Consider the following 15,160-nt stretch of genomic DNA (forward strand, 5'->3'; position numbering starts at 1 on the left):
TGTTTTTTTTTTTTTTTTTAAACAGCTGGTGCCGCGACTACACAGCCCCATTAAAGTGCCGCCATGGCAGCGCTTTAATGTTGGTAGCGAAGACGTACCCTAAGTCCGTATCCTGTCTTCCCACAGCGGCCAGTGCCCGCTGTCTCCCAGGGAACAAGCAGAGCAGGGCAATTATCAAGTGACCCGTTCCCTGCCATCCAATCCTAGCGTCTGGCAATCAGAGGTTTAGAGAGTGCCTGAGATTGGGGTTGCACTCCTGACCATCTTGTCTAATCCCCATTAAGGAGAAAATTCAGTCACGGGTATGTTTGGTAAAAGGCATGGACAGGTCACGGGCAATAAATAAAAATTCATGGCCCATGACCTGTCTGTGATTTTTATCAAAAATACCTGTGACTAAATCTCTACTTCTGGGGCCTCACTGCTCTGGGGGGGAGGGGGGGGGCTGCTCCAGTGCTGGGGGTTGATTGCACAACCCCTCCCCCCCCCACACACAACTGCTGTTCCCAGGGACAGGTGTGCGGATGGCCTCCGGGTGCCCTAGGGCGCCACTCCACCCGCCCCAGGACCACTGCTGCTTGGGCGGTCCCCAGGGCACCCCCAGGACTGCTGCTTGGGCAGTCCCCAGAGCTAGCCACACTGGCCACTGGTCCAACGGTCCCCAGAGCCAGTTACCTGGGGCCACTGCTCGGGCAGTCCCTGAGACCAGCCGCACCAGCCACTGCTCACGTAGTCCCCAGAGCTGGTTGCCTGAGCAGTGGCTGGTGTGGCTGGCTCCGGGGCAGCCCCTGGGACCACTGCTCTGGCGGTCTGTGGGGCCAACCGCACCGGCTGCTGCTCACGCGCTCCCCATCATGCCCCATGCAGTACTCAATTTGCACATGACCAGCCAGAGAGAGAGAGAAGCATCTGCCCCCACCCCCCAAAATGTATGGATCACCTTTGGAGACCTGCCTTAACTCAGACTACAGCCCTTACCTGACATTCTTTGGTAGATTAGTATGTAGATAGAAAACCAGGGGATCCCTGCAACCTTTATGTACCTCTGTGCCCTCTGCCAGTGGCGTCAAGAGGCCATAACAAATGTTAATCGGCAGAAAAGTGCTAAGAGCCAGATTTCACGACCTTTACTGGCATTGATAGCATAGGTGCTGAGTTCGTGAGTGCTCCAGAGCTGGAGCGCCTATGGAAAAAAGTTAGCAGGTGCTTAGCACCTACCAGCAGCCAAGCTCCCCCCTCCCCCAGCGCCTCCTGCCTGCAGGCGGCCCTGCTGATCAACTCCTCCTCCTCCCTCCCAGTGCCTCCTGCACACCACCAAACAGCTGTTCAGCAGCATGCAGGAGGTGCTGGGAGGGAGGGGGAGGAGCAGGGATGGGGCGTGCTCGGGAGAGGAGGGGACTTGGAGGAAGGGGTGGAGTGGGGACAGGCCTGGGGCGGAGGGTTGAGCACCCCCCGGGGAAAGAGGAAGTCAGTGTCTATGTTAAGTAGGACCCCACTTGACCAATAGTCCGACTGATTAAAGTGAGACAATTCCAAAGCTAGTCAACTTGAGCAAGGGCAGCAGAAACTGTGGGTAATTTTAATCAAGGCCTGCTGTGGGCAAAGGGGAGGAGTGGCTTCCCTACACGGAAGAGTATTTCCTGCTCTTGCAAGTTACCAGCTTCAGCTAATGAGAAACTGCTGTGGAATATTTTGAAGTTTCTATTTTTTTTTTTAAGAGTTTATAATAAAGCTGCTGTACAAGAGATTGATGAGTACAAGTGCTGTATCAACTGCCGTACAAGCACGGGGTGGAATCCTGGGTCCACTGAAGTCACTAGCGGAACTTCCATTGGCTTTGAACGAAGCCAGGAATTGAACCTTGCTTTCTACCCAGCAGAATGGACTTTCACATAAAACCCATGTGTAATATAGAGAGACAGATCTCTGTAGAAGAACACATATCACAGTGATCCGCCAAAGGGGGTTCTTCAAAGGCTGTGAACTAGGACTCCACACCCTTTTCCAGAGGAGGCGAAGTCTTGTGGCACTGCAGGTATACACACTACATGAAAAGAAGGGAGTGTAAATTACTGCAGCCTTGGGGCAGCAGTAACTTGCCTGCCTGCCAACAAGCTACACAGGTTGTGTGCGTTAGTTTACTCTAGTGACTAATAAAACACTTTATGCTTAACGTAACATAGCGACCTCTGGCTCCTAGAGAGAGTACAAGTGGTCTGAAAAATGGTAGTGCTGTGGTTAATTACAGTCTTTGTATTGCCCTGGTGCCCAGAGGGCTCACTCAAGCTCAGGGCCCTTTTGTGTTGAGGGCCGTATGATGATGACCCCAGCCCCCTCCCCCTGCAAAAAACATGGTTTCTGCTTTAGAGAGCTTACAGTCCAATTTAAAACAAGACGCTCCACGTACACCCCCCATGTAATGGACTTTTACAGATTCACAGATTTGGACACAAATACTTCAGTCACACTACCACAGAACTGGTATCACCCCCAAACGCTTGTATTTTACTGAAACAGAGAAGTAAAGCTAACTCAGGCCCCCACCCCCGAGCCCATTGATGACCATGTGGGAGTTCTTTTGCTGACTTGAAATGGCTTTGGATCAGGCCCTACAAAACAGGCTCAAGCTTTCATAGACATTTCATAGAAATAGAATATTTCATAGAATCTCAGGGTTGGAAGGCACCTCAGGAGATCATCTAGTCCAACCCCCTGCTCAAAGCAGGACCAATCCCCAATTAAATCATCCGGCTTTCACTGGACTGATTTAATCTGTCGCCATTTTAAAAAATTCAATGATAGGACAGCCGTGGAAATGATAGGGTAACAGGAACTCTGTAGGACAAGCACCTGCTTGTAGCATGCTCAGTCTGTTCAAGGCACTATATGAAAATGGGTGTGTGCCCTCCATGTTTCCTAGCGAGGCATTCCTAATGTACTCGGATATTCTGAAATGAAACGCCTCACGTGTGAGCATGTGTCAGCCCCACACTTACCTGCACCCTGAGCTATGCTGGTTGGGTGTTTTAAACACATCAATGGAAGACCATCCCCCACACTGGATCTTAGCACCGCTAGTCCGTCAGACGCTCGAGGTCCTGGACTGTTATGCACTTTCCCAAGTAAGCAATTTGCACCTAATATTTTCCTCTCTGAACACTTCCTTTTGAGTGAATCTTAGGGCCCACGAAAGATGCAAAGCAGACAATACAGAAGACTGAACTCAAACCCAGAAAAGAGGTGGGACGCCATTAGATACCATTGTGAGAGCTGCCCTAGAGTAGGGAGCAAGCGGGGCAGCAGGGTATACTTTCCCCACACTGTCCCAGCAGGCCTGTGCAGAGGGAGCAGTTTGCTCTCCATGCTCATTCTCCTTGCTCAATCTGCAGCGATGGGCAGGGCAATCATTGTGTGTTGGGGTTAAGCCACGTCTACACTCAGAGCCCCCTTGCAAACCTGTTATCCGAGTAGTTCAGTTGACTTCATTGTGACCACTCAGAGTGGTCACAATGAAGCTAAGCATGTGAATATGTGTTTGCAGGATAGGGGCCAAAGACATGTGTGGTGTAACAGTACATTCCCAGAAAGGAAATAGTGTGTCTAAAATTGATTCATGTAAATTCTTGACAGAACAAGGAGTAATGGTCTCAAGTTGCAGTGGGGGAGGTTTAGGTTGGATATTAGGAAAAACATTTTCACTAGGAGGGTGGTAAAGCACTGGAATGGGTTACCTAGGGAGGTGGTGGAATCTCCTTCCTTAGAGGTTTTTAAGGTCGGGCTTGACAAAGCTCTGGCTGGGATGATTTAGTTGGGGATTGGTCCTGCTTTGAGCAGGGGGCTGGACTAGATGATCTCCTGAGGTTGCTTCCAACCCTGATATTCTATGAAGTAGAGTCCCACCAGCTACATTGCTCAGAGATGTGAAAAATTCATACCCCTGGTCAGCTTAACTAAGCTGTTCTAACCCCCAGTGCAGACAGCACTAAGTCAACAGAAGAATTCTTCAGCTGACCTAGCTATGGCCTCTCGGGGAGGTGGATTTACTACAGCCATGGGAGAACCCCTCCCGTTGTTCACTATAGCCATCTTAGATACCTCTCTTCATTGTCTTCCCTCACAACTAGGTGTTCTTTCCTTGGTGCCTCTTCATCTATAGTCTTTTTAAAAATCTCACTTTCCACTACATCCCACCTGATCCACACCTAGGTCATCTCATCTGGAATATTTAACCCTGATCCATCTCCATCCCACATTCCTGGCATTTCACGGCTCTTCATTCCACTCTACTCAAGATGCCTCTGCTAAAAATCTCATCTTCTTCCACTGTCCTGCCCCACCCCTTCCAGAACTCCTCTGGTGGCTTCTCTCTCCTTCTACATCAAGAGACGTCGCCTCCTCCCCCAAAGTCCATTTTTCTAGTGGTTGGGGTGGGGGAGACCTGTTGTGCTGATCTCTTCATCAAGCATTTCTCCACAGCTTATCTATGAACTATTGTTCTACAAAATGTATTTATCTGAAAGATTCTAAGGTCTTTGGCACAGGGACAATGCAAAAAACACCCACCAACCCACAGGTACCAGGTACACTGAGTTCAGCAAAGTAAGGAAAAAATCAATAATCCAGATAGCTGCAAACAAGAAAGGAAACAGCAAGTGAGCATGCAGGGGCTGTTTCAGAGATTCAACATTAGCTCAAAAAGCCAGCGCATCTGCATTTCATTAGGCAGCAGGCGTGATGGAGAGAGGATCTCTGAACAGTATCCCTGTAACTGGGTTAGCTGCCTCCTGTGTGCCCTCTCACAGCCAAAGGTGGCACTGCAGCACCCTGCCTTGATTTCCCCTCTTGGGATCCTGAAACTGTACACACAAGAGGCTTCCATGAGTCCAACAGCCACGTCTTGGAGTCTGTTTTTGTTAACAAAAGTCCAAAATTAAAATATAAAGACTAACTCAAATTGGGCATAGCCTCTCCTCTCGGAGGTGTTTCTCCTTGCTCTCAGAACAGCTGGAAAAGATGCAAGGCTCAGCCTGCCTTCTTCCCGAGACAAAAAATAAACTTCCAGCCAGGGCTTTCTACCCAACCACAACTCCCAGGTGTCCCAGATGGAGTCTTCCTTCCTCATGGACAACTGCAGGAGACTCTCCCATCCAGGAGCTTCATTTTGCAGTTCCCAGCTGTCCACAGGCCTCTATTTTTCTTAGAACCCTCTCCCCAAAGAGGCCTCTTTTAGTCACATGACAGGGTCACGGGACTTAATTCAGTCTCTCCTCCTTGGGAGGTAAATCTGCTGTGACAGAGTGGGCTGAAGGGACAGCCAACCTGTGGACAGCAGTTAAGCATATATGCAGAGAGGTGAAATTCACTCTAGTGTGGCGAGACCCCGTAGTTCTGAGTTCTCCAGACGCAAGGAGGAGGGCAGCCTCCCCGGAGGAAGGAGCTGAGGGGGTTGGCTCACAGAAAGGGCTAACTGGAGCCATGTGCTTGTAGATCCAGTGACCTGCCCTTGTGCTCTGAGTGTGTAGAGACTTTGCAGGATCAGGGTGAGAGCGACTGGGCAAAAATCATACAGGCAGAGCCAGAAACTCAACCCAGCTCTCATGAGCCTTAACCACGAGGCTGGCCTGCCTCTCTTGACCTAGCTGCTTGTTGTTCATGTTGTATGGAATGCATCTTACAAGCAAGATTATATTAAGCTATTCAATTCTTTTTGAAATGTGCACATCAAATGTTCCTGTCATAAAACATACAGGGATATTCAACACAGTGGAGCTAACGCAGTTGTTCGAACCTTAACTTTAAGGCTGCTTTTTATTTTATTTTAACTGCTCAGTCTTAATGCTACATTAACAGAGTGATTTTTTTTTCCAGTTGACACAATTAAGCTTCTCCACAGTCGTTCAGGATAAAGGTGCATTAGAGATCAAAGTCTGGCAGCTAAGTTTTTCTTTGTCAGCTGGAAGAACACAAACAGAAAACTGTGCAAGTGTAGATTCATTTACAGAAACCACATTTAAGGTGAAAAATCCTTTTAGCTTCAATAACTAGATTCTTAACAGATGTTGCAATCAAATACTGGTGTACCCTTTTCCAACTAAAAGCCCTGTGCTACACAGTACGCTGTAGCATAGCTGTATTTAATCACCACACTTTTCTCTCATAATACACATCTCTAAAATGTTTGAGTCCTAGGGAAAAAAAAAATACAGAACTGATTTCATTTATAATACATTTAAAGGCAACTTTGAACCAGAAGCTGTTAAGAGTGGGCTTGTCATAAAAGCTCCTAACTACAGCTTTTTCAAATACTTCTTTGCCTCCCCATGGGCCCAGCTCTGGAAGTTGGAGTCAAAGAGCGCAGGCTCACAGCAGAACATCATCCCCCATTAAATATGTAGCCAGAGGGCTGACTGGAGGAGTCATCCTTATTACTGCTTCTTTCCCTTCTCTATGGACAAGTTTCTGTATGAGTTGTGACATGTTTATTTCGACACATCTCCTGTAAATAAGCACAAGTCTCTAGACCGGCAAGTCCAGGAGAAGAAAAGTTGACACGAAAAGTAGTGGGCAGTAGGTAATGATATATTTTTGCCCATGGTTAGAGATGAATAATTGGTCTGAAGAAGTCATTACAGATTAATATTATAGGAAGCTGGTTTAATCTCAGCATCCATGTATTATGAGTGATGAATTCCCAGTCAACTTGTCAAATACTGAATAATTAAATATCCCAGATTCTGATTCTCTGCCATGATGCTGCTTTCAGGTTTATTCAGTGCAAGACAGAGGCCTTAAAAAACAGAGGAATTCAGCTACATGGCATACGGAGAACACTGCTGCATAGGAAGCTTCAAGCTATGAGCAACAGACACAAAGATGACCAAGATCATTGTGGCATAGTTTCCAGGCCTTGATTTTTTTTGGGGGGGGGGGGGGGGGGGTTGGGAGGAGCTGGACCTTTGCTATTCTTGCCTATATGTAGGTACTGGTAGAAGAACCCTAGCAGATACAATGGTTGCACAGCCTGACAAGCAATCTCAGACTGCAAAGTATCAGCGAGGGTGGAAATATATTTTTAAGCCTATCCGTGCCTACTCCATCGTGAAGAGAGCTGGATTTGTTCCAACGGTCTCTGTTGGCATGAAGCAGCACCCAAGGCTGCTCTTCTGTAACTAAGAGAGAGGCAGCTGTGGTGCAACAAGTTGAGTTATACTTCCATATATACAGATCCCTTCCCTTGGTTTCTCTAGTTAATTCTGTCTCTTGTTGCCACCTAGGAAGTCAAGTAGTACATTTCAGCAGTTTACAGACCTGATTCTGAGACGAGAGGCGAATGTGCAGCTCCTAAGGACATCAGACAAGGTTGTGTTTTGTGAGAAGTCTAGCCCAGCTTTGAAGAAACCCTTTACATGCGGTGGTTGGACGGTGGGACCATTGGTACAGTCCTGAGACTTAGGGCTTCTCTTTGGGTTTGCTGGTGATTGATTTCATTTCATGACTGGCAGACAATAAGCTGTTCCAGTTTGCATAAATCCTGGTGCTAGCTGATTTTTATAGTCTAACTGATCACTAAGGCCTGGTCTACACTCTAGTTTTACATTGGTATTGCTACATTGCTCAGGAGTGTGAAAAATCCACACCCAAGAGATGTCGCTATACCAACCTAACCCCCAGTGCAGACAGCACTAGGTCGACCGAAGAATTCTTCCATCAACCTAGCTACTGCTCCCTGGGAGATGATTACCGATGCTGACAGGAGATTCCCTTCTGTCAGGGTAGGTAGTGTCTACACTGTAGCTTTTTATGGATACAAAAGCCCTAAGTCCTCCCATAATAGGCTATAGTTGTAGGGAGTCAGAGAGCTCTTCATAAACCCAACCTCGGGAGGGGTTGTAGCTTTGCCAAATATTGCACAGCGCCAAGTATGTTAGAATATTTGTTGGCTGGTCCCAGAGACCGTGCACAGATCCTGATGGAGAGGAATAGTTAAATGAAGAGAATATGCCTCTAGAGAGGCACCACAGGCCTCCAGGAAGATAAAAGTCCATTTCTCCTGTGCAGTATTTCTTCCAATCTGCAATGGCTCTGATGCATGAGAATGAAGACTCCAACCTTGGTAACATCCAGAAAGGATTAGGACAAGATAGGATCTTAATCTTTAGCAGAAAAGGAACCTTGAGACACTAGCAATCACCAGAGTGCAAAAGTCCTTACCAACATTAATATATTTATCCTCACACCCCCATGTGAGGTTAGGAAGTACTATTAACCCCATTTTACAGATGGGAACAGAGGCAGAGAGAGCGATTAAGTCACCCACAGCAACACAAAAGCCCATGGGAAAGTCAAGAATTGAACCCAGATTTTCTGAGATTGCAGTCTAGTTTTCCCCCCTTCCTCTTTGCCACACATCCAGGTTCTTCCTCGTGAGAGTCACAAATTTTAGAGGTCCCGTCTGGCTTTATGATCATCTAGTCTGACCTTCTTCATAAAATGGGCCATAGTATTTCACCAAGTGCTTCCTGCATCAAGCCCATAACTTCTGGGTGAGCTACAGCATAAGCTTTTAGAAAGACATCCAGTTTTGATTCAAAGACCTCAAGTGATGGGGAATCCACCACATTCCTAGGCAGAGTAGCCATTGGAACCATTACCTCTGCATTACAAATCTGCACTTTATTTCTAGCCTGAATTGGTCTGAATTAGATCCCAATATGCCTTTGCTAGATTAGAGAGCTATTGGGAATCTTCTCCCCATATAGGTACATAAACACCATGATCAAGTTACATCTTAACCTTCTCTTGGGCCCGGTCCACACTAATCCCCCACTTCGAACTAAGGTACGCAAATTCAGCTACGTTAATAACGTAGCTGAATTCGAAGTACCTTAGTTCGAACTTACTGCGGGTCCAGATGCTGCAGGCAGGCTCCCCCGTCGATGCCGCGTACTCCTCTCGCGGAGCTGGAGTACCGGCGTCGACGGCAAGCACTTCCGGGATCGATCCCAGAAGATCGATCGCTTACATCCAGACCAGGAAGTAAGTATAGACGTACCCTTGGATAAAGTCAACAGGCTGATTGTCTCTAGTCTCACTGTAGGGCAGGTTTTCCAGACCTCAGTTCATTCAAGCTGCTCTTTTCTGAACTCTTTCCAATTTATCAGCTTTCTTATTAAAAGTATGGACATCAGAATCGAACACAGTATTCCAGTAACAGTTTCATTAAATCGTATGGTAACAGCAGGTTAGCAGCTGCTAAAGAGCAAGTTGCTGGTGTCACTCAATTTGGTTAGGCTCGGTGAGCATAATCTGGCACAGAGAATATAATGCAGTGTAACCCTGACTTCCTGCACATTATACTGCTCAGTCCATTTACTATATGTATTATAGTCGCACCTAGAGATCAGGATCCCACAGTGCTAGGCACTGTACAAACACAGAACCAGGAACAATCTCCATCCCCCAGATCTTACAATCTAAGTAGATACAGCAGTGTCGGCGGGCAGGAGAAGGGGTATAACATAAGCAGAACAAACAACATGGTTTGCAAACCAGCTTCAATGGCCTGAGCTCTGTGCCAGATTCTGCTACTCTTCTGCTCACCAAGCCTAACCAAACCGAGTGATCACCAGCAACTTGAACTAGAGCTCTCTAGCAGTTGCCAATATGTTATTTTTACTGGATATGAAAGTAGGTGAGCAATAATTGTGCTAGTACTTTAATATGCAGGTTAACAGTAACTAGTGAGATATTTGTTTCAGCTATCTTCCCAAACCCTCACTCCACCAACGGCTTCTTCCATTTTTAAAGGAGACCTTCACAACACCATCAGATTTTTCTTCATATTGAGTTATGTCACAGCGCAGGGAGGTTAAACTGCATTTTTAAGCAGCATCATTGCAATAGATGAGAAGGCAGGAAAATGTGTCATTTGAAGTCTTCCATCACTCCTTGCCTAGCAGCGAATATTTTTGGTACAATGCCAGGAGTGTCATGAGTAGATGTCAAATTAGGAACATGGTTTTATAGACTTGTTGGAACCACAGGTACATTAGAATGAGTACATAAAATAAAAAAGGATAATTTCTTTTATTTTATCTGAGGATGATTTGAAGTAGAATCTCTTCCTAAGGTTCAACCACTTTCTCCTTTGAAAATGCTATCCGTCATCAGTACTCTGTTTACGATAAGTAGATTTCTACAACAACAAAACCTAGACCGGAGATATAAAACAAGCGTATGGGACTACCCTGAATGAATTGTAGGATTGTCACTCGTCTTATGTTCAGCACATTCCTCGACACTAACTCAGCACCATAACACCACACAAAAAACATTCAGACTCACTTTTCCACCTCTTAATGAAATAGCTTACCAGCTGTAGAAGGTATATTAGACCGCCTAAGGCTGAGCTACTGTTGTGCCAGCAAACTAGGATATTTATAGAGAAGTTGGGCCAAGTTTTACTTTCATTTGCACTGGTACAAAAAAAAAAAAAAAAAAAAAAAAAAAAAAAAAAAAAAAAAAAAAAAATAAAAAAAAAAAAAAAAAAAAAAAAAAAAAAAAAAAAAAAAAAAAAAAAGTCAGATTCCTCCAGTGATGTTAGCCTGGTGTAAGCAAGAGAAGAATCTGACCCAATAGCTACAAAAGCAGGAGCTATCAACTGGGAAGAAGAAAGGATTCACGTTATCATCAGGATAGTAGCAGTTATAAGTTTATGCTCAAAGAGATCACGCCAAAGACTGTTTTGAGCTAAGTATTAGACGGGTACAGTGCTGAGGATTTTGTAATCCATTTCTTCCCGCCTTCTGTATGAAGCACTGGCATTAAGTACATTTGTTTATACTTTTAAAGAACATTTCGTGTGGGGGGGAGTGAGGGGGGCATGAGGAGAAAAGTTCTTTTCCATGCTAATGCTGCCAACCACCATTAATGAGCTTTGGCTGGCTTGCAAGGAGTTTTGACAGGCCTGTTGAACTAGTGCCAAGAAGAGATGAATGTTTGGCTTAGAACAGCACAATGCCCTGTTTGTTTCATTGTTACATTGGAAGCGTGAGCAGACTAATGGGATGGGATGTAGAAACGTACAACTGAAAAATGACTGAAAATAGAATTCTGTGTCAGTAGTGGCTACTGAAAGATTGTCTCTGTGGTTGTGGAAGGAACCTTTCTGATAAACTAAAAATAAAAAAAAAAAAACGGGTGTGTGTTTGGGGAAGCGATTATGTAGTTGTAAACCTAGATCTGAGGAATTGCACTCTGCATTGGCTAGACCTTATTTGCGTCTCAAGATTTACCTATAGTTCTATCAGCAACTATACTACAACCCTGTTTTCTACAGTGCATGTTCTTGCAAAGAACGGTTATGCAAAGCATATAGGAGTCTGAGCTCATTTCTGCTCTCAGGTATGTCCCCATATTCCTGTGATGTCAGTGAAAGGGAACCCCTGTATCTGAAGGTAGAATGCCAGAACTGCCATATCAGATCAGAGGGCCATCTCCTCCAGTATCCTGATGCTTCAGAGGAAGCTATAAGAATCCCAAAGTGAGTCATGGGATATAAACTGCCTACAGGGAAAGTATTTCTTATTTTTCCTCAGGTGTTACCTTATACCCTGAGGACCCTTTATGTTAAATATAGGTTATTCCCTCTAAGCAGACTGATGTATATTCATCCTTACACTGAGCCACGTTGTCCCCTTCCAGTGGAAAGCCGCTCATGGGATAAGTTCAACTGGGAATTCTGCTTGGCTTACCTGAAGTTTTCCCTGGAGTTGTTCTGCCTAGGAGTGACCAAACTGCCAGCCCATGCAGTGGATAGGGAGCTTAGCTCTCTACATGGATGGACAGCCTGAGAACCAAGGGGAAATATGGTAAGTCTTGGGGCAACTGTTGCCACCCTGTGCCACTCTTCCTCACCCCAATGCTGCACCTCTGTCAGGAAATACGGTAAAACCTGGGGTATCGGTGGAGACCCCATGACTCCACACGACCACCTGGACACCTTCTCACCCCCGACAGTACCGCTCTCTCAGGAGCCATTCTGTTGTGCAGTGCCACTGTGGGCTGCCTCCCCCACACCAGCTTCTGGCACCTCCATGGCTAAAGCTCTTACCGGGCTTTCAGAGATCTGTGATTAGAATCCAAAAGTGTGGCAACTTGTCTGCTATAGATGAAGGGTGGTGTGGTTTAGGCACTGGACTGGGACTGAGGAAATCTAGGTTCCGTTCCCTGCTCCGCTGTAGATCTCCTAGGCAAATCACTTAAGCCCCACATCTTACCAAGACATGCTTAGCTTTCAGCATGTGACTTCAGCGAGCCTGCTCATGCGCTTGAAATTAAAGCACCTACTTAAATCTTTGCAGGATCAGGGCCTTGCTCTCTCGCTGCTTCAGCTCCCCATCTGTAAAATGGGGATAATACTTCCTTTCTTCCATCCTCTCCTCTGCATACGTCAATAATTAGCTCTTTGGGACTGGGATTGTCAGTCTATTACTTTATGTACAGCACCAAACACAATGCTGTTTCTCCTCATCCCCGCAAAAAATCAGCTGAGGACTCTTGGTCCTACTGTAACATAACTCGTTATCTAACCTAAATTTATAGGCCAAGCATTGAATCTTCTTCATCATCAGTATAAAAATGCTTTAATTTGGAATTGCTCAGTAAAGAAAAAAATCAATCAGTAATCGGGAGAATGTAGAGAAATATTGGGCCAGAATTACAGAAGTATTTAGGAGCCTAATGATGCAAATAGGTGCCTCATGTGGTTTAGAAAAGTCCCATGACATGGAATGGGAGTTAACTGCCTAATCGGTTATATGCCACCATGTGCCGATATGCAACTTTAGGCTCCTAGATACCTTTGCAACCACAGACCTGATTTACAAAGTGCATTTTTTATGTACAAGATACCTGGGTTTACCTACCCTCCAAAAATAAATTGGATTGCATCTAAAACCAGCAGTACATAAAGGAGTACTCAACTTCTCTATTATATAGTGTCTCATTTTTATATATTATCAATGCATTGAAACATATCTGTTTAGCTAAGGTAGATGTACTGTAGGTTGAAAAGACAAACCATGAACATTTATTTAGATTCCTGGCACATTAGCTTAAAGTTCATCATATAATCACATAAAATAGCTAGTCCTACTCTACCGAGACTATGTATAATCATTTAGTTATAGCTATATATTCTGCGGCTTGTACGTCAGGAAGAGACTAGCTGGTGCTAGACGTGCCCAGTTCGGCGCAGTATCGTTCAGCTGTTCAAATCATTCAAGGTTTAAAAAAATTGCAAGAAAAATGTGAGTCCTTTGATCTTGTTACAGTCTATTTTTCATTCATGAGATAGTTCACTAGGATTTCAGCACATGGAGTACAAATGTGTTTCCCACCTAGCGAAGTTACTAAAAATCCCAGGCTAAAAGGAACTAGAGATTTGAAGTGTCAGCAGATTGGATTTTTGGAGACAAGAACACAGAGGCAATATCCCCGGTGAGCTCTTTGGGGCAAGGATTGTCATTTATTCTATGTTTGTATCATTGCTAGCATGAGGGGGCTCTGGTTAAAGGATCTAGGCTAGAAGTGATCGGAGGGAGGGGTGAGGGGGGGACAATTTTATGGAAAAAAAAATGTTTGTTGTTTCCATTTTGTAGGGCTCAACAAATGGACCCATTGTCAATTTTTTGGTGATGTTTCCCTACAATAATTTTAATGAAAACTTTATCAAGAGTTTGTTTATCAAAAGCCACATTTTCCTACTGAAAGGCAGGGTTTTTGGCACACAGGTGCGTGCACACACACACAATGATAGGGACTTTGGTAAAAAAAGATATTCGTGGAAAACTTCAATAAATTTGAGAATTAAAAAAATAATAATAAACCCACAGTATTCCCCCTTTTGTGCAAATGAGTTTTCACCTGTCTCCAATATACTTGTTTGAGGTCTAGAAGGAGGTGAAACACAGGCCAGTTGAAAGTTTCTAGATAAAGATAAAGGGGTGGGGGTGGGAACAAACAAACCAGGAGTGCTGTCTTGGTAGGGGGTCTAGTACAAAGTCACCAAGTCAGGAAGAGGTGGAGGATGTGGCATTTCTAGAACAAACAAATATGCAAAAGCACAAGACCTGGTAGGAATGGGGTGACTTGAACTACCCAGATATCTGTTGGAAAAACAACACTGCAAACAAACTTTCCCATAAGTTCTTGGAATGTATCAGGGGCAACTTTGGGTTTCAAGAAGTGGCAGGGGACAGCCATTTTAGACTTGATGCTGACCAGCATGGAGGAATTGGTTGTGAATCTGAAGGCGGAAGGCAATTTGGGTGAAAGTGATCATGAAATGATAGATTTGATGAGTCTAAGAAAAAGGAAGGAGTAAAAGCAGTAGAATAAGGACAAGGGACTTCGGACAAGCAGACTAAGGGTACGTCTACACTACCTGCCGGATCGGCGGGTAGCGATCGATCTATCGGGGATCGATTTATCGCGTGTAGTGTAGACGCGATAAATTGATCCCCGATCGCTCTCCCGTCGACTGCTGAACTCCAGCAGTGCGAGAGGCGGAAGCAAAGTCGACGGGGGAGCGGCAGCCATTGATCCCGCGCCGCGAGGACGCGAAGTAAGTAATTTTAATTCGATCTAAGATATGTCGACTTCAGCTACGCTATTCTCGTAGCTGAAGTTGCGTATCTTAGATCAATCCCCCCCCAGTGTAGACCAGGCCTAAAACTCAGAGACCTGGCAAGTAGTGTCCCTTGGAAAGAAAACTTCAGGGATAAAAAAGTTCAGGAAACCTTGCAGTTTCTCAAGAAGAAAATATTAAAGGCTCAATGGCAGGACTATCCCAATGTGAAGGAAAGATTGAAAGACTAGTAATAGGCCAATACAGCTTCATCAGAAGCTCTTTAGTTAGCTGAATAATCAAAAGAGGAATCCTACCAATAAATAAATAAATAAATAAATAAAAGGTGGAAACATGGACTAATTGCTGAGGAGGAATACAAAAGACTAGCACAGACATGTAAGAACAAAATCAGAAAGGCTAAGGCACAAAATGAATTACACATAGCAAGGGACATAGAAGGCAATAAGAAGAGGTTCTTAAAATACATTTTGAGAGAGAGAGAAAGAAAGAAAAGTGTAGGTCCTCTAC

This window comes from Terrapene carolina, unplaced genomic scaffold, assembly GCF_002925995.2.
Source record: "Terrapene carolina triunguis isolate 2854851 unplaced genomic scaffold, T_m_triunguis-2.0 Scaffold89, whole genome shotgun sequence".
In the NCBI taxonomy this organism is placed as follows: domain Eukaryota; kingdom Metazoa; phylum Chordata; order Testudines; family Emydidae; genus Terrapene; species Terrapene triunguis.